General features: G+C 41.3%; 1 long non-coding RNA gene across 2 annotated transcripts; it reads right to left on the minus strand.

Moving 5' to 3' along the window:
- Positions 1-340: 340 nt before the first annotated feature.
- On the minus strand, positions 341-6068 carry LOC148417516 (uncharacterized). 2 transcript variants are annotated; one of them, XR_015866957.1, is made up of 4 exons: positions 5925-6068; positions 5782-5837; positions 684-790; positions 341-515 (listed from the first exon to the last, which is right to left on the minus strand). It is a non-coding gene; the product is annotated as an uncharacterized LOC148417516 (long non-coding RNA). The 2 variants fall into 2 exon arrangements; XR_015866956.1 differs by lacking the exons at positions 341-515; positions 684-790 and having other exon boundaries at positions 2550-5837.
- Between the last annotated feature and the right edge of the window lie 20425 nt (positions 6069-26493).

Raw genomic sequence — 26493 nt, forward strand, 5'->3', positions numbered from 1 at the left:
ATAAATGACCCAGTTCTGTCCAGGTGCCTTAATGACATTTGGCCTTGGATTGAAGAAAACTTTCTCTCCTTAAACAAAAGCAAGACTGAAATGATCTTATATGGACATCAAAACCTCCTGGATGGCTATGAAAGTGCCATTGGGACAGTCGTACTGTCATTCTTTTGTAAGGAACATTGGTTTTACTTTAAACAGTAATTTTAAATTTGACAAACAAATAAGCCTGATAATCAAAACAAGACTTTTTTCAGTTGAGGCTCTGTTACAACTGCAAGATGGAGGACCCAAGAGCACACGGAGACAGGAAAGTTCAGTGATTGAATCTTTATTTACGAGAGGATACTTGCTGGGGTGGGAGATGACGGGAATGAGCGCTGTGGAGAGGCATTCGGGGCCACTGGAGCCAGAGCGTGGCTATTGGGTAGTAGGGGGCAAACAGGGCTGAGACACGGGTGGACAGACTGTGTAGAGGACTGGATAGTTTGGCGTGACACATAGAGACAATCTGGCAAGTTCTGGGGGAGAGAGACCAGGGTTTATACTGAGCAGGTGATTAGTAGCAGCTGATGGTGTTTAGTGCTGAAATGGCTGGAAATGAGGTGGTTAGCCTGGGCAACTGTGACAGACTTATCAAAAGTAAGGGCATATCTCCCCACAAATTATTTTGAAAAACATATCCATACCTTTGTTACAGCTCATCTCGACTATTGTAATTCTTTGTTTGTTGGTTGCAACCAGTCAGTACTCCACTGTTTACAAATGGTCCAAAACGCAGATGCCCATTTGCTGACTTGGAAAAAAAAAGCACAATTATATTAGTCCTGTCCTTGCATCCTTGCATTGGCTGCCCATTCATTTTAGGATCCAGTTTAAAGTTTTATTTTTTGTTTTTAAGTGCTTAAAGGGGTTGGCACCATCATAAGAGCTTGTTCCGCCTTGCATTACTGCCAGGGCACTTAGGTTCTCTAACCCAGAGGTCCCCAAGCAACAGTCTGTATCGGTCTGTGGATCAACTGGCACCGGGCCAATTGGGCCACACCAGAAAAAAAAAATGTTTTTGGACTGATTTAGTTTAACAGTTCATTCATTTGCGCTTTGTTTGGCTTGATCTTTTTGTTTTTTTGGTGCCGGATGATGTGGTTTTGAGAGCAATCAGTCGCTAGTGCGCAAGTCACCCCATGATAAAACGTTTGGGGTCCGCTGAGCTAGCTCTGTTCTGTATTGATTTTACTGCTGTTTTTTTATTGGTACCTTTGTGCTTTATGATTCAGTTGTATTTCAGTAACCGTACAGAACTTTGATCAATCCTTTGAGGTTGTTATTAAATGTGCATTATAAATATACTTTAACGTGACATAGCTTGAGGTTTGAATTGGGTTAGGGTTGATGTTAGGGTTAGGCAATCATTTCTGATGGTTAAGGTAAGGATGGGGTTAGTTTGCATTATGTCAATGGATATCATCACAAGTATAGCCGAACAAATGTAGGTGTGTGTGTGTGTGTGTGTGTGTTATTTACACATCACAATCTTTTACACAAGATGTTATTCAATTTACTCATACTTTTTATAATCGTATCATCTTAATCAGATATATTAAACTCTTTTTGAGCACAGCCAATAGTTCATATCTTTTCAGTTTTAATCCATAGTTGTTCCACAAATTGTCACCTTGAACAGATACACACATTTGCTGTACCAATGGATTGTTTCCCAATGGCTAGCAATAAGAACCAAAACCCAAAGATGAGCCGCACCTGACTACAGTGGTATGAGAAAGTTTGGGCACCCTTGACAATTAGCCTTATTTTTAATCACTAATCATTGGGTGTTTGATTTCAGAAATTAATTTTATATATCAAATAATTGATGAACAAAATCATATTTCAGCAGTGAAATCAGGTTTGTTGGATTAACAGAAAATGTGCAATATGCCCCAAAACAAAACAAACAAAAAAAAGCCTGTGCATAAATTTGGGCACCTTAATAGAAAAATCATGTTAGTATTTAGTAGAGCCTCCTTTTGCAAAAACAACAGCCTGTAGAACCTTTATGTAGACAACGATTAGTGGTATGTAAAAGAACATTTGGACAAGCTAATATGGATCCTGGATGATGGTATTTTGGCCCATTACTCCTAGCAAAACCTCTGCAATTCAGTGATGTTTGAAGGATTCCGAGCATGGACAGCCTGCTTCAAGTCATTCCACAGAAACTTGATGATATTCAAATCTGGGACTAGGATGGCAAATGCAAAACATTGCACTTGAATGCTCGGGTAGATTTTGAGCAATGTTTGAGGTCATTTTCTTGTTGACCCATCCCCGGCGCAACTTTAACTTTGTGATAGACTCTAGAACATTATTCCCAAGAATCTACTGATACTGAGTGGAATCCATGCGACCCTCAATTTTAACAAGATTCCCAGTACCAGCACTGGCCACACAGCCCCACGATATGATGGAATCTCCACCAATTTTTACTGTGGGAACAGGTGTTTTTCTTTGACTTCTGTGTTCTTTTGTTGCCATGCATATCAATCAATCAATCAATCAATCAATCAAATTTTATTTATATAGCCCTAAATCACCGAAGTCTCAAAGGGCTTCACAGAATGAAAAGAGGTCATACAGAGACATCTTTTCAATGTAAGGTACACAACAGCATCCCCTGTCAAAGCTCCCAGAAGGGGAAGGAAAAACTCAAAAACCCCAATTTGGGGAAAATCAGAAACCTCCAGAAGGGACCACAGGTGGGAGGAGCCCCCTTCCAGGCCCACAGGTTGAAGTGGATGCTGCATGTACCGAACACAGAAACAATATAAATTACAGAAAACATATTGTGCTATATAGTGCAGTGATGTCTTGACAGCAGGCAAAGCCATTGGGCAGGAACCATCCCGCATTCCAGCCAGGTGGACCGCAGACGGCTAGACTCCTAACCCGTGATGGTCGACCAGCGCAGGACCCAATGGAGGCGGTCAAGTCAACCCTCACCATCTAGCTAGCCCCCTCTCCCGGCCGGAAGAGGGGGGCAGGAAAAAAGAAGAAAAAGAAGAAGGCTGCAGACAGGCTAATTTAACTAAATGCTTTTGAGTATAGATGTGTTTTTAGTCGGGATTTAAAGATTTCTACCGAGGTGGCTGCGCGAACTTCCATAGGTAGGGCATTCCATAGTACTGGCGCGCGAATGGAAAATGCCCTTGATCCCGCAGACTTCTTTTTAGCCCGTGGGGTCGATAGCAAACCGGCATTTTGTGATCGAAGTTGTCGGGACGGAACATAAGGTGATACTAAGTCGACGAGATAGGAAGGAGCTAAACCGTGTAAAATTTTATAAGTAATTAACAACACCTTAAAATCACATCTCACGTGTATTGGAAGCCAATGCAGGTCAGCTAGAATCGGAGTAATATGATCAAACTTTCTCGTCCTTGTCAATAGTCTCGCCGCTGCATTCTGTACACACTGCAGGCTTTTAATGTGAGACATGGGAAGGCCAGAAAACAAAATGTTGCAATAGTCTATATCGCCTCTTGCTGTGACCAAACAATTAAATTTTTGTTTCATCAGTCCAGGGTATCTTATTCCAAAATTATATTAGCTTGTCCAAATGTTCTTTTACATACCTCAAGCAACTTAGTTTGTGGCAACTGTGAAAAAAAGGCTTCTTCCGCATCACTTTTCCGTACAGCCTTTCATTGTGCAAATTGCACTGTATTGTTGACCGAAGCACAATGTCACCATCCGCAGCAAGATATCCTTGCAAGTCATCCTTGCAAGTCTTTGGGAGTGGTCTTTTGGTTGTTTTTAACCTTTTTGACCATCCTTCGTCTTTGCCTCTCTGGAATTTTTCTTGGCCTACCACATCTGAGCTGAACATTTCCTCACAATGTTCCCAAAAGTGGAAACTGACCGCTAACATTTTTTGGACAGCTTCTTGTAACCTTCCCCTGGCCTAAACCGTAATGCTGTATAGTCTTGGTTTTGAGGACATCAGATAATTGTTTTGAAGCTCCCATGTTCCAGCTCATCAGAGGAGAGTCAAACAGAATGAGAACTGGCATTTGGCCACCTTAAATGCATTTGATCAGAATTGGATGCACCTGTCAATTAAGTTCATGTCTTAACGAGCTAACCAAGCCAACTTTATGTGTCAAAATATTTTTTGATGGTTGGTTACAGGCCATCAAAGCAACAAAATGACACAGCCAATTTTTACATTTAATTTCATACAATTGCATACTATGAATACTTAAAAAGTGTATTTGGAAATCACAGTTGGAAATCAAGCTATTACTTAGCTCTTATGAGCAAATGAAGGACATGCCACCAAGATAATTTTGTATGATGTCAATCCATTACATCCATACAAGCTTTTGAGGGTGCCCAAACGTTCTCATACCATTGTATTTACTACGGAGTTCAACTCATGAGAAAAAAAATGTGGCTTATAGTATGAAAAGTCACAGCTGGGTGCTTTATATTTTTGTGGTAGACTAAACTTGAGCTGCTCTGTGATAAGCAACCTTCTCCTTGCAAAGAATGCACCCGTGGATGACATTGCGAGGCAGAGTGAGGATAATTTCAGAAACGCAACTCATCTTGGCCGTTATCATGCTTTTAAACTGTTGCCCTATGGTTGGTGTTACTGTGCTCATAAAAGCTGGACAAACAAAAATGGACAGTGTTTTCCCAAGCGCTGTTAATGGTCTAAACCAGTGGTTCTCACATTGGAGTACTTGAAGGAACTTCAGGGGGTACTCGAGATTTTAAATAAAACAAACATGTAAAAATCATTTAACAATAATTATTAAATTAAATGTTTCAGGAAAATATAAGTTCATATAAAATGTTATGTTCAGTAAGTTATTCAATTTCATTGTTGTAAAAAGCCAGATTCACCTCCATACTAGAATGGTGCGACCCAACAGTCACGTGCCACCTCTCATTACCTGTTGTTAATTAATTATTTTTGTGAACATATCTCTACTACGATCCCAAAAGAAGATGTGGACAAATATTTATTCATTATGTTTTCCTTTTGGGAACAGTTGTGATACTTTATGCTTTTTGGAGGGAAGAATATTTATTAATAATTAAGTTAATTATTTATTATTGTGAAGAGATCTCTACAATAATCCTAAAACATGATTCAAGATTCAAGAGTTTTATTGTCATATGTTTAATATTCTATATTGTCACTCACGTATTTCATAGTCCCAGCTATGCCTCCTCGTCCTGAACCTGCACATTGTTATGAGTACTTATATTTCAGCGCTTTCTTTTTCTGAGCAAGAAGATTTTTATAAACGGATATGCCGTTTAGATTCGAGCCCGACTGCCATGACGGGGTTTGGTCCGCTCCCCCTGGGGGCGCCTGTGCCACTGGATCGCCTCGCATGGTTCCAGCAGCTAGCCGCGCGGATAAGTCTTCCACGTGAGTAGCTAGCGTGTTAATCGCACCCATAAGCTCTTGTAAGGACTGATCGTGCTGATCTACGAGCTCACTTTGGCTGGCTAACGCAGCTCGAATGCGTTCCTGGTCTATGGGGTCCATGGTGGTCAGAGTATTCTGTTACGTTGTAACACCAAGAACTCGACAGTGGACCACCACAGACCAGACACAGATGAGTGCGAACTCAATATAAGGGTTTTATTAAACAAAGGTAGCACGCAACACATGAAAAGGGAATAACATAAACTGGGCAAAGTGGCAACTCAAAATACCGCGATCTGAACACGTGTGTAAAGTCCAACTAAAAGTGACATAGAAACACCTACTGTATGTAGTTGACGGCGGAACGCCAGTAGTCCGACAAGGGGGGGAAGGCCATCACCTGGAGGAAGCCGTTAAAATGGAACGTAACAAACAAAAGCAGACACGAGCAAAAACGCACATACAAAGTAGCAACAGAAATACTCACAACACCAGATGCAATAGCATACGAGGGATCTAGAAAACTAGACCGAATTACATTACAGTATACTCTGACGGCTTCCTCTAGCTCCAGTCGCGTTTAAATAACCCGGTGATTGTTGATGGTGGCCAGGTGCGCGGCTGGTGGCTCTACCCTCCCGTCAGGGACACACCTGCTCAAGAAGAGAGAGAGTGAAGTGGAGGAGCAAGAACGTAACAATAACAATGTGCGGGTTCAGGACGAAGAGGCATTGCTGGGACTGTGAAATTTGTGAGTGACAATGTTTCCAACTTTGTATTACTATATTAAAAAAGATTGTTTTAAACAAATTTGTGGCTTTACAACAGGTTTTGATTTTTGGTTTTATTCTATATTTTAGTATTGCAGTGTAAAATAATTTAAAAAAAAAGTAAAGCTGGCTACTTCACGGATTTCACTTTGCTCGTGTTATTTTTGGAACTCAACCCCCGCGATAAACGAGGGATTACTGTATACGTATATGTGTGTGTGTTTTTGCCATATCAAGAAACTGACTGCATTCTACCTATGGCCACCCTAACTACCCCATGGAAAAAAAGGCCTGGACTTTCCTTGCAATAGAGTAAAACTATGATGCCGTGTTCAGATGGAGCGTGAAGAGCGGACGGTTTTGTATTGTACTCAATGGAGTTCTCGCGATGACGCGTCGAGCGACGCGATGGAGCGACGCGTGGCGCGTAATTACGCGTGACGCGAGAAGTTAAAACATTTTAACTTTTGTTGCGTTGCGTCAGCCAATCAGCTTTGGGAACGTTTAACAGCTACACAAGGGGCAGGAATTAATCATGGCGGCTGCTTTGCGGTCGCCAGAGCTACCCAACACTTCCATCTGAGCTTTCAATACAAAAACGGAGCCAAGCAAGAGCACTCACCTGGCTTGTAGAACGGCGGAAGGAAGAACTTGGGACAACTGATATGTGCAGCGTTTGCTTCCTCTTTTGCTTTTTTTAAAAATATACTTTTTTTAACAGCTATTGATCTGTGCTAAGCTAATGATAGTGCAGCACTGACAGCACATTATTTAGCACGGTCGGCCACTTGATTGCGACTGTACTTGACTGCATTTAAACTTTTTTTTTTTTTGGCAGAGGAGTACAGTGATCCCTCCTACTTCGCGGTCTCAGATATCGCGGTCTCAGTACTTCACGGGTTTTTCCAGGAAAAATTAAAAATATTTCAATATAAAAAATCATTTAAAATTTACGCAAAAATGGAAAAAAATTGAGAAAAGCAAAAAAAGTACATTATACAGTACTGTATTCATCAAATAACTAAGTAATATTAGTTAATAACTGTGTTAAGAATTCTTCAAGCATTAGAGTTCGTGACAATTGTTATCTTATTTTGAAATGTATGCTTTTAATTTTTGTCGGGTCGCGTTGCATTTCTGTTTCCTGTTTTACGTTCTCTGTGCGTCATGCGACTTTTTTTTTTTTAAATTTTTTTTATTAATCAATAACAGTATACAATTGAGTATAATAAAAAAAACAAAAACAGTAACAACAAAAACAAAAACGCCAGGGGACAAACAACCAAAAACTCAAAGAGAAACTGCAATACACTATTACACAAATATATTAAAAAAAGAGTACACACATCACAGATTTGAATTGCTTTTAAATTGTTAGATAGTTTCAAAGTTTTAATATATTGTTTGTCTTCATTGATTAGGACAGAGAGTTTCGGTTTTTGAGAGGCATATTTGCATTTGTGGATATGCCATTTAGTAAAGAGTATAATGAAATTTATAAGGTAACATTGATTATTATTATTAATGGTCGAGTGATTGATGAAGCCAAATAATGCATTCTCTAAACAGAGGGAAAAGTCAGGGCTAACACGTGCAGAAACAAGTACACAGATATCCTTCCACAGTCTATTGGAAAAGGGGCAAGACCAGAACAAGTGAAACACATCTTCGGGGCAGTCTTCACAGAAAGAACAGTTTACATCAATATCCTTTTTAAATTTTTGCAAAAAGACTTTAGTGGGGTAAACTCTATGAATTATTTTAAAAGTTACTTCCTTTACTTTATTAGTTAGCATATATCTAGCAGGTAGATTCAAAATTTTCTTCCAATCAAGGTCAGCTACAAAGCAGTTCCAATAAGCTACCACATATGGAATGGATACAACATCTTTTTGAAATAATGAACGTATATTCCAGTTAGTGTTACGTGTTGATGCGAAGCAAATTTGTCCTATTTCAAGTCTGGTTGGATCGATGGGCAAAGTGGATAACACCATAGGTAGGTATCCTGCAGCACTTCTAAATAACATATATATACTCCATTGATGCGAAGCAAATTTGTCCTATTTCAAGTCTGGTTGGATCGATTGGCAAAGTGGATAACACCATAGGTAGGTATCCTGCAGCACTTCTAAATAACATATATACTCCATTGGGAATTGAACTTACAATAATATTAAATTCACTAATAGGAATCATAATATTATAATTTAAGGTAAATTCTCGATATGACATCATTGATCCATCCGGGTTAAACAATTGCCAAACCAACAGTATGTCATGACTAAACCAAGCAGGGTAAAATAAGGACTTGTTTTTATATGTGATATCTTTGTTGTTCCATATGTAGTATTTATGTGGAGAAAAGTTGTGTTTGTATATTAATTACCAGGAAAGGAGCATCTGTTTATGGAAGTGGGACAGTTTTGAGGGGATTTTTTTCAACGTTGAAATTACAGAGTAAGACGAAGTTTAGACCACCTAATTTAGAAAAAATAAAATCGGGTATAAAATTCCATAGTGATGTTGGATTTTGAATAAACTGTTTAAGCCACTTAATCTTGAAAGTATTGTTCAAAGTAGAGAAGTCTAAACAGTTAAGGCCACCTTTGTCATAAGAATTCATTATTACAGATTTTTTAATGTTGTGGTTTTTGTTTCTCCATATAAAGTCAAATAGCTTTTTGTCAATATCTTTGCAAATCTTTAGGTTAACATCAAGAGAGAGAGCTGCATAGGTAAGACGGGAAATTCCTTCAGCTTTGGTTAACAAAATTCTCCCTTTCAATGACAAAGCTCTCTGAAGCCACTGCTCTAATTTTTTCCTGGTCTTGTTAGTTATCAAATCAAAGTTTAGATTGCACCTGGCTTCTCTATCTTTGGCAATAACAATTCCTAGGTAAGATACAGTGTCTTTTACCGGTATGCTATGAATGGAAGGGATGTCACAATCTTTAAGAGCAAGTAATTCGCATTTTTTTATGTTCAAGCAAAGTCCAGATGCAAAGGAAAAAGTATTTTTTTTATGATAAAGCAAAGTCTAGATGCAAAGGAAAAATTATTCAATAAGTTAATAGCTACAGGTATTTGAGAGAGATCTTTCAAGAACAAAGTCGTATCATCAGCCAGCTGGCTGATAATAATTTCTCTACCTGCGATTGAGATACCTTTCAAAGGACTAAGCATTATAGAGTCAGTTAGGAGCTGAGTGCAAAGCAAAAAAAGATAAGGTGATATGGGACATCCCTGCCTGACCCCACGTTTGAGGGAGAAACGGGTAGAAGTGCCAGCATGCAATCTAATTGAGCAATTTCCATTCGCATACATTGTTTGAATAGCACCGCTGAAATAAGGGCCAAATCCAAATGTGCCTAAGGCATGAAATATAAAATTGTGTTCAATAGTGTCAAAAGCCTTGTAAAAGTCCAAAAACAGAATAAAACTTTCATCAGAGCATAAATCTGAATAATCAATTAAATCCAGCACTAATCTGATATTGTTGAAGATATGCCTATTACTCATAAAAAGAGATTGAGTCTCATCAATAATATGGTCCAATACTGTCTTCATTCTCCTAGCAAATATTGACGCAAATATTTTATAATCATTGTTAAGCAAGCAAATTGGACGCCAGTTATCGACAAAGAGCAAGTCCTTTTTTGGTTTTGCTATTAAAGTTATGAGTCCTTGGGATAAGGTAGGTGGGAGGGATCCTATGTCTGTGCATTCTAGGAAGAGACCGAGAAGAAAGGGTGCGAGCCTCTTTGAAAACATTTTATAAAATTCAGAGGTGATGCCATCTGTGCCCGGAGACTTATTTAATTTAAGGTGTTCTATAGCAGACATAATTTCCTGCAATGTTATTGGTTTGTCACAAAACTCTCTCATATCATTGTAAATCCGTTTAATTCCAGTGCGGGATCCAAAGAATTGAAAGGCAGATTCTTCATTATATTTTGATTCATATAATTTGGCAAAGAAATCGGAACAGAATTTAGTAATTTTTTGAGGGTCATCTGCAACTACTCCAACAATATCAAGTTTTTGTATCGTGTTATTTTTAGCATGAAATTTTTCAAGTCGAAAAAAATAGGCAGAATTCTGCTCCCCTTCCTTCAACCATCTTCTCCTGCTTCTCACAAAGGCACCTTCTGCCCTCTGTCTATAAATGTCATCCAACCCGCTTTGCAAATATACTAGGTGTTGACGTTCACTTTCAGTTAAACTTCCAGGTGGTTTTTGCAATAAGTCTGTTATTTCTGAGATTAGAATTTCTTCTTCGGCCTTTCTAGCTTTAGCAGTCAAACTTCCATATGCTCTCAAAAATTTAGATAATTCAAATTTGAAAAGTTCCCAGTTCCTACAAAAATTAAATAGACTTACACCAAAAACGTTCGATCAATGCATTGACAGTATCAGATATGGCATCCTGTTTCAGAACAGAATTGTTCAACTTCCAGTATGAGCTTCTTTGACGAGTATTTGAGTTCATAGAGATTTGTAATGAAATTGCTTTGTGGTCTGTCAAGGGAGTAGTAAGGATACTGACTTTGCTAATTTTGCTAACAATGCAACTGGAAATTAACCAAAAGTCTATACGCAATAAGTTAGTACATGATTTATTACTCCAAGTGTACGAGCTTATATTAGGATTTCTCTCTCTCTCCATATATCAACTAAATTGAACTTAATCATGAATTGAGTCAAATTAGAGGCCGCAGAATAGTTAGTTCGTGGAGGCCACCTGTCCAGAACACCATCAAGAGCAACGTTGAAGTCTCCCCCCATCACTATTACAGCATTCGGGTACTTAGCAAGCCAATGTAAAAAGCGAGATTCTAAATTATCAAACAACATATCATTATCACTTTTGGAGTTGTACCCATAGATGTTAACAAGTAAAATGATTGTGTCGTTAACAATGATGATCAACATGAAAAATTGACCTTGAGGATCACCATCAGAATGCAAAACTAAAGGAATTCTTCAAAATAGCAGCACCAGCTGCTCTTTCGGTTCCATGCGACAACCAAATGTCATTGCCCCATTGTGCTTTCCAGAACTGTGTATCTTTCTTGATAGAATGTAGCTCTTGAAAAAATGAAAAGTCAGCTTTCTGCTGTCTTGCAAATAAAAATAAAGCTTTTCGCTTAACATTCTTTCTTAACCCCCTGGCGTTAAGAGAAAAAACAGAGAATGACAATGTAGTAACAAAGTACAGTCAGCCCCCGGCTTACGAGCATCCTGATTTGCGAACAATTCGCCTTACGAGCGTGGATCAGGGAGAATTTTGTCCTCCGCTTACGAGCAAACCTCTCGTCTTGCGAGCATTCCGACTAATCATCCATTGAGTTGTAGAAATGTTCTCGCCTAACTGCGTCAATATATTCAGCAGTTGCGTCATCTATAATCATCAACAGGTACTTATGGCGGTAACGTGAACGCTATTGGTCTTACAATCTCACACTGACTGTCTCACTCACGGTGTCTAAATATATTACCATTTAAGTGTAGTGTTTGTACAGCTAAAGGGAAAAACAGCTGACATGAAATTAAATGTGCCGATTGCAGGACAAAGAATTGTCATTGGTTTAAATGTGTGTTTTTTTTTAATTAATTGTCAATACATTCCAACCGTTTAAAAAAAAGTGCGAATAATTATCAGTCAGTCAAGGAGACGCCAATATGCTATTGGTCGATTAAGGTCACCCGGTCTCACTCACGGAGATGCTATTGGCCGGCGTCACACGTCAATCACAGAAATGCCGATATGCTATTGGCCGAACGCCTTTATCTAGCTTGATGGGACAGGATGGAAGGAAGTAGACAAAATGAGTGAAAAACGGAATGTTTTGAAGACTTTGCAAACTTTATCTGTTAGACATAGCTTCTAAAATTACTAGCAGCGGTAAAGGAAGAAATAAGAGGATGATGTTTTAGTATCTCCGTGATTTGCACCATGACTGAAAGAGTTACTGTAACACTGTAAGACCAATAGCCTATAAGCTTTGCCGTATTAACTTAAGAGGTTAATCTCTGCACCCTGTAACGGCTGGTATTACTGTGCCATATAATGGTTGCTTGACAATACTGCATGTCATGTTAGTCGGCGACCTCCCGACATGCTTTGGGACAGCGCCAATCTTGCAATTCTGTGAGTTGTAACCAACGATGAACTGACGCTCGAACAAGCAACAAGTGTGGTGCCTAGTAAAGACAACACACATAACCTCCCCTCCGCCTCCACCCAGCTCATTTCACGTCGGGAAAAACAGCTGACATGAAATTAAGTGTGCCGATTGCAGGACAAAAAATCGTCACAGGTTTAAATGTGTTTATCAATAAGATGTCAATACATTCCAACCGTTTAAAAAAAAAGTGCGAATAATTATCAGTCAGTCAAGGAGACGCCAATATGCTATTGGTCGATTAAGGTCACCCGGTCTCACTCACGGAGATGCTATTGGCCGGCGTCACACGTCAATCACAGAAGTGCCGATATGCTATTGGCCGAACGCCTTTATCTAGCTTGATGGCACAGCTGGTTGGGATGGAAGGAAGTAGAGAAAACCCTGACTGAAAAAGTTACTTTGACACTGTAAGACCAATAGCATATCTGATTTACCGTATTGACTTCGAGCATTCATCTCTGCTCATCTCTGCTTATCCCAGCACAAGTCACGTCTTTCCAAAGGTAAAAGTCGTATTTCCTTGGTATTTGTTATTTAATGCAACTGAACAGTAGATTATGTCACTTAATATTAATGTATGTATACAGCGTGATGATTTTACCTAAGGCTTCTGCGCGCGTAGCACACGCATTCACGAATTAACATGGGTTTGGATTGCCCGCTATACGAGCAATTCGAGATACGAGCGGAGCAATTCGAGATACGAGCGTAGCCGCTGAACGGATTAAGTTCGTAACCCGGGGGCCCACTGTACTAAGAACAAGTACGAGAAAATGTAGAGCACTCAAGTAGTATTAAAATATAGAAAACAAACTCTATCCCTTAGAGTAGACAACTGTGAGAATATATTAGTTTTGATTAATTATCAAAAAACAATCATCCTAAGAAGTGAACAGAAAAAAAATATTTCGCCATCCTTTTCTTTGATCCCTAATATAAATAAATAATGTGCAGTTTAAACTATAATAACCCAGAGTTAAATCGAAACGTCTATAATTTTCAATTGTCCTAACAATGCAGATCAAACAGATCTGGGAATGGAGAGTCCATTTTTTTTTTTTAACTTCCTCTTCTCCCCCATCAATTCCCCTCAAAACATCTTTGCTGACATCCAAACCAAAAATCCTGTCACCCGAAGGTTATAACTTCATCTTGTCTCCTTACAAGAAGATATGGAAGACTTCAAGTCTGGGATGAAGTGCCCCTTTTTTGCAGCTCAAGCTGTTCCGGGCGAACTTCCTTTCCATCAATGATTACACAGGTTCCTGCAAAATGTGCCTTCTTTCCTTCTCTCTTTGCAGCTTCAATCAACGGCCACAGCTTATTTCGCATTGCTTTGTCATCAGTAGTTAGATCTTCAGCAAACCACAACTTGTTCTTTTGAAGATAATCACACTTTTTTGCCGTTCTCCATACTAGGTCCCGCGTAGATCTGTTTGTCAAGCGAATAATGATTGTTCTGGGCCTATTTGCTGTTCCTTGTTTTCTTCCCAAGCGATGGACAATGTCAATATCATCATTGATCTTTTGCTGAAATTCAGGCAGCATGGTAGAGCAAACGTTGATCACTTTGGCCTTTATATCTTCTGGATCACTTTCACAAACACCGTGTAGTCTGAGGTTCCATCTTTGTCCATATCTTTCATATTCATTCATCCTGAAACGTAATTCTGATAGTTGTTGGTCATGCTTTTCATTGATAAGTTTGACCTCTCTCATATCTCACTTAACTTCTGCTAAGGCAAAGTCAATGGATTTCTTCAGATCCTTGATGCTTCTTGTATTCCTGTTAATCATCTCCTCCAGATTATCTGCTCTCAAATTAATTGCAGCGACAATGTTATTTTGTAGATCTGCCAAAGATATATCAGCTTTTTGTTTTTTTTTGCTTTTGATTTGGTCGGTGTATCAGGAGCAGAAACCGTGAGGGAAATAATGTCCTCCTGTCCACAAGCGCGGGTAGCAGAGGCCACATAGTCATGCTCGCGACCAGCTGAAGCAGCAGAGCTAGAAGTAGTCGCAGTCGAGGACCTAGTTGAAGCATCGTCATTCTTCAGAGGTATTCCAAAAACCATACCTTCTTCGCGAACTGCAGATTCCTTTTCCTTACGTTTCAGTCCTTGTAAATTTGGTTTCATGTCGACGTAAGATGAGGCTCCACAAACAAACAGCTCTTGGGTCCGGCACAGCAAAAGCGGCATTAAAGTCGACACTAAACAAAATGCCAGTACTTTTTAGACAGGGATAATAAACATCGATTGTTCAAAATGTTTGGCGAGTCATATTAAAAGTCGATGGACGATGTTAAGGGATAGAGATTCAAAACAATACTTAGCAACAGCTTTCTGCATCTATCTCGGTCGCCATCTTGCCGACCGCCCCCGTCATTTGATTTGTTACGGTTACATAGTGAATGACAACGTAAGCTCATATTTATAGTTTATTATCATTTATGTTGATAACGCACGCTACTGCCTATGTTTGGTAAGCGATGAGTGTTTATTCTGTTTATGTGTTCGTTTGTGTTGAGGTTCACTTTATAGTTAGTAGTTGTTGTTCGTTGTTGCTAACCCGCTAATGTCAGCTAAAAATACAGTAAATTCATAGATTAAAGTTCGGCAAGTGTTTATATGTTAGCTTACTGACTTTAAGTTTGTTATTGATTTATTACTCAACAGATACTACATGATACACCATACATGAGCCAAAATAAATGTGAAGTTCAACGTGATGATTTGCATACTCTCTCACCGGAGTCTTGGTGCAGATAACCAGTCCTGAGAACAAATTCTCAACAAACTAAGCAATATTAGTGTCACATCCCTTGCTTATGTCTTTTTTGTCGTAGGCGAGGTCCTCCTGCCACGACAAGAGGGCGGGGTCACTGGCCGCGCACCTGACGACCATCGTCATCAAGGCCTTACTTAAGGCGGCCGGCGCAGGAGGACAATCGCCGGGTTATTCCATGAGCCACTCTTCATTGAAGCCTTAGTTGTTCCCAATGTTTTCTAATCCCGAGTCTTCGCAGTCGCACATTTTGTTTTGTACTTTGCCTTGTGCTTTTTGCTTCTTTGCTCGTTTGTCTTTTGCTACTCCTCCGGGTTTTTTGTTGTTCCTAGTTTTTTGATTGTCCTCCTGCTGACCTCGTCCCCTTGTGCCAGACTACTTAATCGTTGAGACCCGTTTGGTCTCTCTTTTTGTTGCACCTTTTTCCCCACGCTTGCTGTGCGATTTTTGTTAATAAATCCTTGAAGCTGAACCCAGCGTGTCGTGTCGGGGTCCTCAACCCACCCGTATTTCGGGGTTAACCTTAACAATTAGTTATTTAATGAATATACAATAATGTTAATAAGGATAATGTAATGTCAAATAATAGGAGAAAGTAAATAAAATACGTAAAAAATAAAAAAAATACAAATATTGTTTATGGTTACTACGGCTATATTGGGGCGTACATAGAAATCTAGGAACTGACACTTTACTTCGCAGGTTTCACACTTCGCGGGTTGACACCCCCCATTAAAAGCAAAGTAGGGAGGATCACTGTATTGCCGTAAAGTGAGGGACACGCACAGGGGTGTAGTGGGCGTGGTACGCGGGGTACGCCGTCCACCCACTTCTCCCGACACTACGTTAAATTTTCATTTCGGTTTCAGGCCTGCACTAAAATGACAGAGAAAAAGCAGAAAAACATTGATTTTTATTTTCGGAAAGAGAAAGACGCCACCAGTAACGAGACACCCAATTCAGAAACTTTGTGTGAACAAGTTACTGTGTTTTTTTTTTTTTGCTTTCGAGGCAGCGCCGTCTGCGGGTTATTGAAATGTTTGTTGATCATTGTTCTAATGCGAGTTATGCTTAATAACGTTGGTCTGTGATTATTTTGGAGTGGTAAAACATTAAATTTAATGTTAGTTCAACTGGTGTTGTAGCCTATGATTGATGTTCAGTATGTATATATAGAACATCCTAGAATCACGTACACCCATTTAATAAATCCCCACTACACTACTGGACACGCAGTATAACAAAAGAAGAATAAAAGTGCTGTCGGTGAAAATATTGGCTCTGCCACATCCAGGAAAAGTGAAAGTTCTCAGCAATGCTCTCCTTTACGGATCCACTGTAAAGTGCACAGCAAGCTCACTCCCCTTCCCTCCGCTCCCTTCTCCTCCCCTCATCTTCATCTTGACCTCGCGACAAAACTCCTTGCGTAGAGTGCAGATGATGTCGCAGTGCGGTGCGAGAGTCCAGACTGTGTCACTGTCAGCCAAGCGTCTGTGGACTTGTTTGATCCCCAGATAAATGTAAGCAGTGTTAGTATTGAGTTTTTCCTTTATTTCCATCTGAACGCGGCATGAGGCAGAAACTACTTCCGATGACACCCTACTTTATTGAACAACTAAATAGAAAACATAATAAAATGTCTTTGTGTTCCTCCTTGTACTGAACATTGATTAAAATGAGGAGGAAAGGAATTTTTTTCCTCCAAAAAAATCTTCTCCCACAGGAAGAGCCTACATTCTTCATGCTTGCTGAAACAAGATGAGCAAAAAGGCCTTTTCTATCTTCACCTTCAGTAGGAGGGTCTTTTTTTGTGGAAGAATGATGTTTTGTGCATGGTATGCAAATGGGTTTGGGCTACATAAAGGGAAATCTGGCAAAAGATTGGGCTGTTTATTTACTGCAAAAATCTGCCTCCCTCCAGGGCTTTTTGAGTCAAGCATGTCCCCATCACTACCTCGGAACCCAAGCTCCAGATAACGCCCCACACTTTAAGACTCTGCCCAGCTATGGGGGAGCACTGTAAATGGGAAGAGGGAGTCTGAGAATTCCCTTTCCGTCATCTAGAGCGAAAACAAGCGAGCCTACGAACTTCCAGTCCAAATTGTTAGTGTACCCCGCCTCCCGCTTGTTCATTGAGGCAGTACAGCCACAAACATGCAGATGTGACACTTGAATATTGTTACCCCAGGGCATCTGTGAATTTTAAGGCAAAGAAAAATGATTCAAATGAGAAATAAAGTGGCGTTGTGCAATCAAAAGAGGCAGCAGTCGAAGGGATGTAAATATTTGAAATCATGAAGAGATTTTTAGTGCCAATTGGGTGCAATGTGGGGGCGCCATTTGTCAGTGTGGCCCCGGTCCCAAGGTGCCCTCCTGTTTCATGGCTTTGCTGCCTGTCAGGGAAAACAGCTGAGCCATGCAGACAACTGTTCTCAGGGAAGCTGCGGGGGCGACAGCAAAGGAAGAGGAAAAGCGACTTTTTGTTTTCCATTTGGCATTTTGTCTCCATCAGTATCCACCTGTATAATGCTAGACAGCCTTCATTTCATTGTCGGGTCTTTTACGGTTTACACAAGAGATTTGAAAGTGCAGTGGTGCCTTGAAATATTTTTTTACAAATCTAACTGATTAAACTTATGATTCAAAACACAAAACAATGGAAATGCCATTAATCAGTTCCGACCTTCCTTTAAAAGTACAGCAAAATTAGTTTTAATGCATATTTAAATAAGAAAAATACTGTAATAATACTGTAATTCAGGTGTGTCCAAACTTGGTCCTCAAGGGCCGGTATCCTACATGTTTTCCAGGCCTTGAGGACCGAGTAATATATAGAAACAAGTCATAACTAGAAAATGAATTAGGAAAAAAATAATTTATCCATTTTTCCATTATCTTCCACTTATCCGGAGTCGGGTCGCAGGGGCAGCAGCTCAGCAGGGAAGGCCAGAAACCCCTCACCCCAGCCACTTCATCTAGCTCCTCCTGAGGATCCCCAGGTGTGCCCATGTCACCCAACTGACATAGTCTCTCCTCTCCGGAATCCTGATTACATGCCCAAGTCACGTCAACTGTTTCTTCTCAATGCAGAGGAGTAGTGGCTAGACACTGACCCCCTCCCCCATTCTCACTTTATCTCTAAGAGGAGACATTAGGACACCCTGCTGAGGAAACTCATTTTGACTGCTTGTATCTGGGATCTCGTTTTTCGGTCACGACCCAAGGCTCATGACCAAAGGTGAGGGCAAGAATGAAGATTGACTGGTAAATAGAGAGCTTTGCCTAAAAGCTCAGCTCTTTCCTTACCACAACATTATGTTACAGAGTCCACATCACAGCAGACACTGCACCTACGCCTGTCGAGCTTCATCCTACCCTAACGCGTGAACAAGACCCCAAAATACTTGAACACCTCCGCTTGGGGCAGAACCTCATCCCCAAACTAGAGAGAGTACTCCACCCTTTTCTGACTGAGGACCATGGTCTCAGATTTGGAGTTGCTGATCTTCATCCCAGTTGCTTCACACTCGTCTGCAAACTGCCCCAGTGAGAGTTGGAGGTCACAGCCAGAAGAAGCCAACAGCACGACATCATACGCAAATAACAGAGATGCAATGCTGAGACTCCCGATTGGACCCCCTCAACGCTTCAGCTGTGCTTAGACATTCTGTCCATCAAAGTAATTAACAGAATCGGTGAGAGCCTTGTGCTAAAGGCAGCCTAGGTGGAGTCCAACCCCCGTTGGAAACGGATTCGACTTACTGCCGGCAATGCAGACTGTTATAGGGAGTGAACATACTGTATCAGGTGGCTAGGTACCCCGTACTGCCAAAGCACCCTCCACAGAACTCTCCAAGAGACATGGTCGAAGGCCTTTTCCAAGTCCACAAAACACATTTAGACCGGTTTGTCAAAGGCACCATCAAGGATCCAGTCGAGGGTGTATAGCTGGTCCACTGTTCCACGGCTGGGACGAATACCACACGGCTGCTACTGAATCCCAGGTTTGACTTCCTGACAGACCCTTCTCTTCAGCACCCCTGAATAGACTTTAGCGGGGAGGCTGAGTAGTATGATCTTTCTATAATTGGCTCACACCCTTCGGTCCTCCTTAATGAAAAGGAGGACCACCACCCCAGTCTGCCAATTCAGAGTCAATGTGATGCTGCAGAGCCGTGTCAGCCAGGACAACCCTACAACACCCAGAGCCTTTAGGAACTCAAGGCAAATCTCATCCACCGCCAGGGCCGTGCATGGGACACGCAAACCGCTCCATCATGGTGAGGTGATGGTTCATGGAGGGGTAGGGAAAAAAAACAGTATTTGCATTATTTGATTGGCCTTTATACTGCTCTAATTGGTGTGCCTGCCTAGGCCAGATATTTGATTGCGAGTACTATCACATTGTGTGTCTAGGTATGTGGTTCTTGAACTGTTTATATTCCATTTTCCCCTTAATAGATAACAGCAGAGCATCCAGCAAGCTTTTTTGCATTAGCAAGATAGTGGAATGAAAGAATAAGCTACACTATATGGTTATTTTCAATTTACAAGTGTAATCATGTTTGTTTCATGTTTAATTTGACAGTGAACCTCAAATGAGAGACAGCAATGGTCATTTACGGCTATTGTTTACAAGTTGGTTATTTAGACAGTGCAAGTCATTTTCAGACAGCAAGTAGCAAAATGGTCATCCCTGAAGTTGTTAAAAAAAAAACATGATTGACTATGCTGATCAAGTAATATTCACCCATTATATAGAATTAGAATAAAATGCTTTTCACTTTGTAGCATGAAAACCCACAACAGCTTTAAGCGAACTGTTTTGTTTTTTTAGTGACCAAACTAAAAGGCAAATTGCACACCGACAAGATCTTGCAAAATTGTGGCTCAGAAAATAAAAGTTGAAAACCTGGCCTTTAGAAGTAAAGTCACTGTCTAATACTATTTTTGTTGTGGTTGAAAAAAAAGTCAGAATGAGGCGAAATGGCAAATTGCTAGGCAATAATGCGAAGTGTAGCCTTTAGACGTTTTCAGGGGAATTAGCCTAGTTTCTGAAATGTCATTGCCATCGCTCACCTTAATCTCCCCTGTTAGAGTGTGCCCTTATTTCTGTTATCTGTGGCAGCCACCTCTGCTCATCTGTGTGCATGTACTGTATGTCACTCACTTGTATTATCCTTTTCTTTCACACAGTTAGCTATTTTCTTGCATACATGCTGGGATTCCTCCTTTTTGCGTAGTGTTTTGAAACAGTGTAATGTTGTGATGACCTTGTGGATTAGATTTTAATTTAATGGAAAAGTCATAAACACTTTTCAATTCATTCCATTGGGGCAAGCATTGACTTCAAAGTGCAGATTTATAGAAGTGATCCCTAAACTCCTCCTTTCACCTTCTCCCGGAAGTTCATAGCCGCAGATGCTTCACCGCTACATTCTTTGGGTTCTCTGCTGCCACTTCGGCTTCCTCCCACACTCCAAAAACATGCATGGCAGGTGTATTGACGTTAAATTCTCCTAATGTGTGATTGGGCGCTTGGGGGGGGTCGTTTGTTGTGCTGGGTATTGTGCCTTAAAAGTGTTTGATATACTGTGATACAGCAAAGACGTATTGTGATATGTATTGCGATATATTGGGCCATTATTTGATAAAAACAAAAAAATTCTATGGCATATATATTAACAATGACTGATTAAAAACAGAAGGAAATTATTAGGCTAGACATATTCTATTTTTTTCTTTTTCAGAAGCCACCCATTCTTTAAAAAAAAAAAAAGCAGCATGTAGACTTTTTTTTTTTTTTTTCAAGAACACGCTTGACAATGTTAATATGCCCCCAGCAGTTGAGAATACTCTTGACGATGCCATTGATCTGGCAGGAATACAGAGGTAGCACTTTGCCTCTTATTGCGTACCTCTTCGTACGCTTCTCTTTCTGTCATTTTTGCTCTTCAAACGAAAACGAAACAGTTACTCGTGTTGGCGAAAATAAATGACAAAACCAAGGAGAAATCTTTTGTTATAAATGATCAAATACAGTGAATCCTTAAAATACAGTTTTTTTTCTTCATATTACAAAAAATACTGAGCATATAAAAGAATCAAAACGAAATAAAACAAGACAAAACATGAACTCTCAACTACTAATTTGAACTAAACACAACATGAGATCCGACGAGATTTGGCCAGACTTGCCTCCACACACATTTTGGGCTCTGATACCAGTCCTCTCGATAGGGGTTGGACTCTCTTCCACTCTGGAGTTGCCCGCGGCAAAAGGTGCAGAGCAGGAGTGGGCACACTTATTGCCCCCCGCCTCTGCCCCTGTACATTGGGATTTACCCCGGTGGACTAGAGGGTAGCCTCCCTCCGCCTCCGGGTAGGGGGATGGGTCCTGACTGTTGTTTGTGCCAATGCACCAAACCGCTGCAGAGTACCCACCCATTTTGGAGTCCTTATAAGGTGTGGAGAGCACACACTCTGTGGACTCCCTCATTCTGCTCGGGGACTTCAGTGCTCACGTAGGCAAAGACAGTGAGACCTGCAGGCTATGTTTCGTTATTGGACTTCTGTGCTCATCATGGATTGTCCATAACAAATACCATGTTCAAGCATGAGGGGGCCCATATGTGCACTTGTACACCAGAACACCCGAGGCCACAGTTTGATTATCGACTTTGTGGTCATATCATCGATTTTGCGGCCGCATGTTTGGGACACTTGAGTGGAGAGAGAGGCGGAGCTGTCAACTGATCACCACCTGGTGGTGTTTTGGCTTCGATAATAGGGTAGGATGCCGGTCAGACCTAGCAGAACCAAACCTATCATGAGGGTCTGCTGTGAACATTTGGCAGAATACCCTGTCAGAAGACGTTTCAACTCCCACCTCCAGCAGAATTTCTCCCACGTCCCAAGGGAGGCGGGGACATTTAGTCTGAGTGGACCATGTTCCGCGCTTCCATTGTCGAGGCAGCTGATCAAAGTTCTGGAAGTAATCGCCGAACTCGCTGATGGACACCAGCAATATGGGATGCTGTCAAGCTGAAGAAGGAGTCCTATCAGGCCTTTTTGGCCTGTGGGACTCCGGAGACTACTGACAGGTAGCATCTGGCCAAATCTGAGTGCAGCTTTGGAGGTCGCTGAGGCAAAAACCCGGGTGTGAGAGGAGTTTGGTGAGGCCATGAAAAACGACTTTCAGAGAGCCTAGTGGAAATTCTGGTCCACCTGCCGGCGTCTCAGGAAGAGGAAGCAGTGAAACATTAACACTGCGTACAGCGGAGATGTGGCACTGCTGGGGATGTGGCATCAACTGGGGATGTTATGAACTAGTGGACACAATACTTCAAAGACCTCATTTCCACCAACATTTGAGGAAGCAGAGTCTGGAAGCTTCACTGTGAGCTCTCCCATGTCTGGGGCCTGAAGTCACCAAGGTGGTCAAAAAAACTCCACCCGGAGTTTCTAAAAGCTCTGGATGTTGAAGGACTGTCTTGGCTGACACGCCTCTACAAAATAGCATGGACAATGGGTACAGTATACCTGGATTGGCAGACTGGGGTGGTGGTCTCCCTTTTTAAGAATGGGGACCAGAGGGTGTGTTCCAACTACAGCGGTAACACACTCCTCAGCCTCCCTGGTCAGGTCTATTTAGGAGTGCTGCAGAGGAGGGCCTGTCAGGAAGTCGAACCTCGGATTCAGGAAGAGCAATGTAGTTAGGGTTAGGGTTAGGGTTCGTCCTGGCCGTGGAATAGTGCACCAACTCTACACGCTCGGCAGGGTCCTCGAGGATACGTGATAGTCCAACCGGTCTACATGTGCTTTGTCGACTTGGAGAAGGCTTTCAACAATGTCCCTCTGGCAACTCTGTGCTTCGGGAGTCGGGGTTCAAGATGCCCGGTACAGGCTGTTCAGTCCCTGTATGACCGATGTCATCGTGTGGTCCGCAAGAGACTTCCGGTTCCGGGGCGTTTTGCTGCTGTCGCTGTTTTAGCCTTACCTGGGGAGACGAACGATATTTTCTTTTTCTATTTTACCACCACCTGTTGGACCTGTGCTAGGTGTTTTTTCTTTATTTTTGAGGACTTTCTCCATTCTTCTATAGCTAGTGATTCGCCGATTCTCTGAAAAGCTCCTAACTCCGTTCGTCCTCTTTCTCGTGCAGCTCTGCTAGCGTAAGTATTTGCTCGGCTGTACTAAGGTAAGCATGGCTTCATGCACCTCCACCGCATGAGTCATCTGCAACACCTGCGTTATCTGATAGTGACAGTGCGGGCCGTAGCCCTCCCGTAATGCCGCTAGCGTCGGCTAGTGCGGGTCGTAGCCTACCCGCTAGTCCGGCTAGCATTAGCCCTAAGAAGCCTGCTAGCCGCGGCGAGCCTGACGCATAATTGTTTTAGCCCCCTTGCTAGGCACACTCCATCTCAGTCTACTGATTTCCGCACATTAGTTATAGTGGACTCCATCACCCGTAACATCAAACTTAAAACACCAGCCACCGTAATGTGTATTCCTGGGGCCAGAGCATCTGACATTGAAGCTAATCTTAGGGAGCTGACACGCAAGGTGCCTAGACACCAGTTTAGTGCAAACAACTCTAGTTACTCGAACATAGTGATACATATGATACTCCAACGATACGAGAATGAGGGAGTTTGAGATTACAAAGAAGAACATAGCTAGGACTTGTAATCTCGCTAGAAAGATGAGTCGGCATCGAGTTATTGTCTCTGGCCCTCTGCCTGCGAGAGGCAATAATGAGAGGTTTAGCAGATTATTCTCGCTTACCCGGTGGATGGCTAGTTTCTGTAGAGAGCAGGGTTTCCAGTTTGTAGATAATTGGCCCTCTTTCTGGGGCCGGCCCGACCTGCTGAAGATGGTTGGCCTTCACCCTAACTGGGAAGACGGCATCACTCTTTCTAGAAACATAGATTACTGTTTGAGCCTTCCATGACTTCTCACATTAGAGCATGTTGGGTCACAGGCGAGTAGCAAGACTGCTAGAACGAGTGTGGAGTCGTTAAGACTAGAATTAACCGGCACTAGGCTGGACTGCTATAACACACATAGCATACTTAGTCTAGGTCACTGCAATCCACACACTGTTTCAATACCTAATACTGAATGCCCTAGTGATAAGATTTCTGCTGAGGTGGTGTTGATTAGGGAAAATAGCCATGCCTCCTTAACTACTAGTGACATAGTACCTAGGCGGAATATTGATATTAATATCTGCGCTGTAGCCGTCAACAATCGAATTCCTACATTACTTACATTGTGATGAGGTTTTAATTACTCAAAATACAAACCAAGCCCAGCCATAAAAATCTTGTTAGTATTAGTACTACCAACATGAAGACTCAGAATAGTCCGGGAAAAATTGCCTGGGTCATTCCCCTCAAAAGCCCATCTTGTAAATGATCTTGTTACAGATCACAATCTTAAAGTGCTTGGTCTCTGCGAAACCTGGCTAAAACCAAATTAATTCTCATCATTAAATGAGGCCTCACCCCCAAACTTTGTGGGCTCACACGTTGCCCGTCCTTTTAAAAAAGGGGGAGGTGTCGCCCTAATTTCAGAATCTGATCTTAAACTTAGCACGAGCACTAATCACACCTTCTAGACATTTGAGGCTCTCGTTATGCGATCGAGCTCCTCACCACCATTCTATGTTGTAGTTATTTACCATCCTCCTGGTCAATACTCTGTATTCTTAGATGAATTCCCTAAACTTATGGCTGACTTAATAACTCACACAGATAATATATTAATTATGGGTGACTTATATTCATATATACTTATATTCATATGAACTCCCCATTGGAGCCACTTACTGTAGCATTTCAAGCAATAATCGATGGTTTTACACAAATAATAAAAGCAGCGACACCCGGAATGGTAATATCTTAGACTTAGTGTTAACCCGTGGCCTAACTGCCTCAAATGTCACAATTTTGCCGTATACTAACGCTATGTCTGATCATTATCTTATAACATTTGAAGTCCTAGCTCAGTGTGGTCTTATTGTCCACAACCAAGGCTTTAAGAGCCATGATATTAACTCATCGACCACTGCTGCACTTTCTGAATTACTGCCCTCCGCAACAGCTGCCTTTCTGTCTTTAACTGGTTCAGTCGATAAGCTCGCCAATGATTTTAATGCGGTTCTTTTAAATTCCCTAAACCCTATTGCGCCATTGAAACTTAAAACTCGTCCGAAGTGGCACACTCTGTGGTTTAAGGATGAAACGCGTACGTGTAAATTGTTAAGTAGACAACTTGAGCGTAAATGGCGAACAACTAAACTCGAGGTTTTCTGTCAGGCCTGGTGCGATAGCTTGCTGAAATATAAAGAGGCTCTTAGATTAGCAAAAATAAATTACTTTTCCAAAAAGATTAGTCTTAATATAAACAACCCAAAATATTTATTTGACACAGTAGCACAGATAACGCAACAGCAGCAGATTATTCATAGTTCCCTGAATTCAGCACATATGATTTCATGCAATTCTTTACTCGGCGGATTCAGCTAATAAGGGACAAAATAAAAAAGGCAGCGCCACTTACCCCCTCGGCCGTGATTATTGATGCTAGTTCGGACAATCAGGTTCAAGAAAGTCTGTTTACCCTGTTCCAGTTTGATTTAGTATCCCTGGAGTGTCTTACACACCTGGTTAATGCAGCAAAGCCGACGTCCTGAATGCTCGACCCGCTTCCAGGCAAACTCGTTAAAGACTTATTCCCGGTCTTAGGGTCGTCTGTCTTGAATATTATCAATCTGTCACTCTCCTCTGGCATTATACCTGAAGCTTTTAAGACAGCCGTCATCCAACCATTACTTAAGAAACCTCACATAGATCCTGAAAATCTCTTTAACTATAGGCCGGTGTCACACCTTTCGTTTATTGCCAAAATTCTTGAGAAAGTTGTAGCACAACAGCTTAGCGATTTTATGATAGACAACTATAGATTTGAACTCCTTCAATCAGGTTTTAGGGCCAACCACTCAACTGAGTGTAAAAGTGACGAATGATCTTCTCTTAGCCATGGATTCCAACATCTCATCAATATTATTATTGCTTGATCTTAGTGCCACATTTGACACTATTGATCATCATATTCTTATAGAACGTCTTAAATCATGTGTTGGCATCTCGGGATCAGCACTTTCTTGGTTCAGATCTTACATCCTGGGAAGGACGCATAGTGTCTCTTATGGCAACGCGATCTCTGAATCTTTCTCCGTCTCATGTGGTGTCCCGCAGGGGTCAGTATTTGGTCCCTTGCTGTTCAACATCTATATGATTCC

Source organism: Hippichthys cyanospilos, chromosome 10 (assembly GCF_059441005.1).
Source record: "Hippichthys cyanospilos isolate Australia breed blue-spotted pipefish chromosome 10, RoL_Hcya_1.0, whole genome shotgun sequence".
Lineage (NCBI taxonomy): Eukaryota > Metazoa > Chordata > Actinopteri > Syngnathiformes > Syngnathidae > Hippichthys > Hippichthys cyanospilos.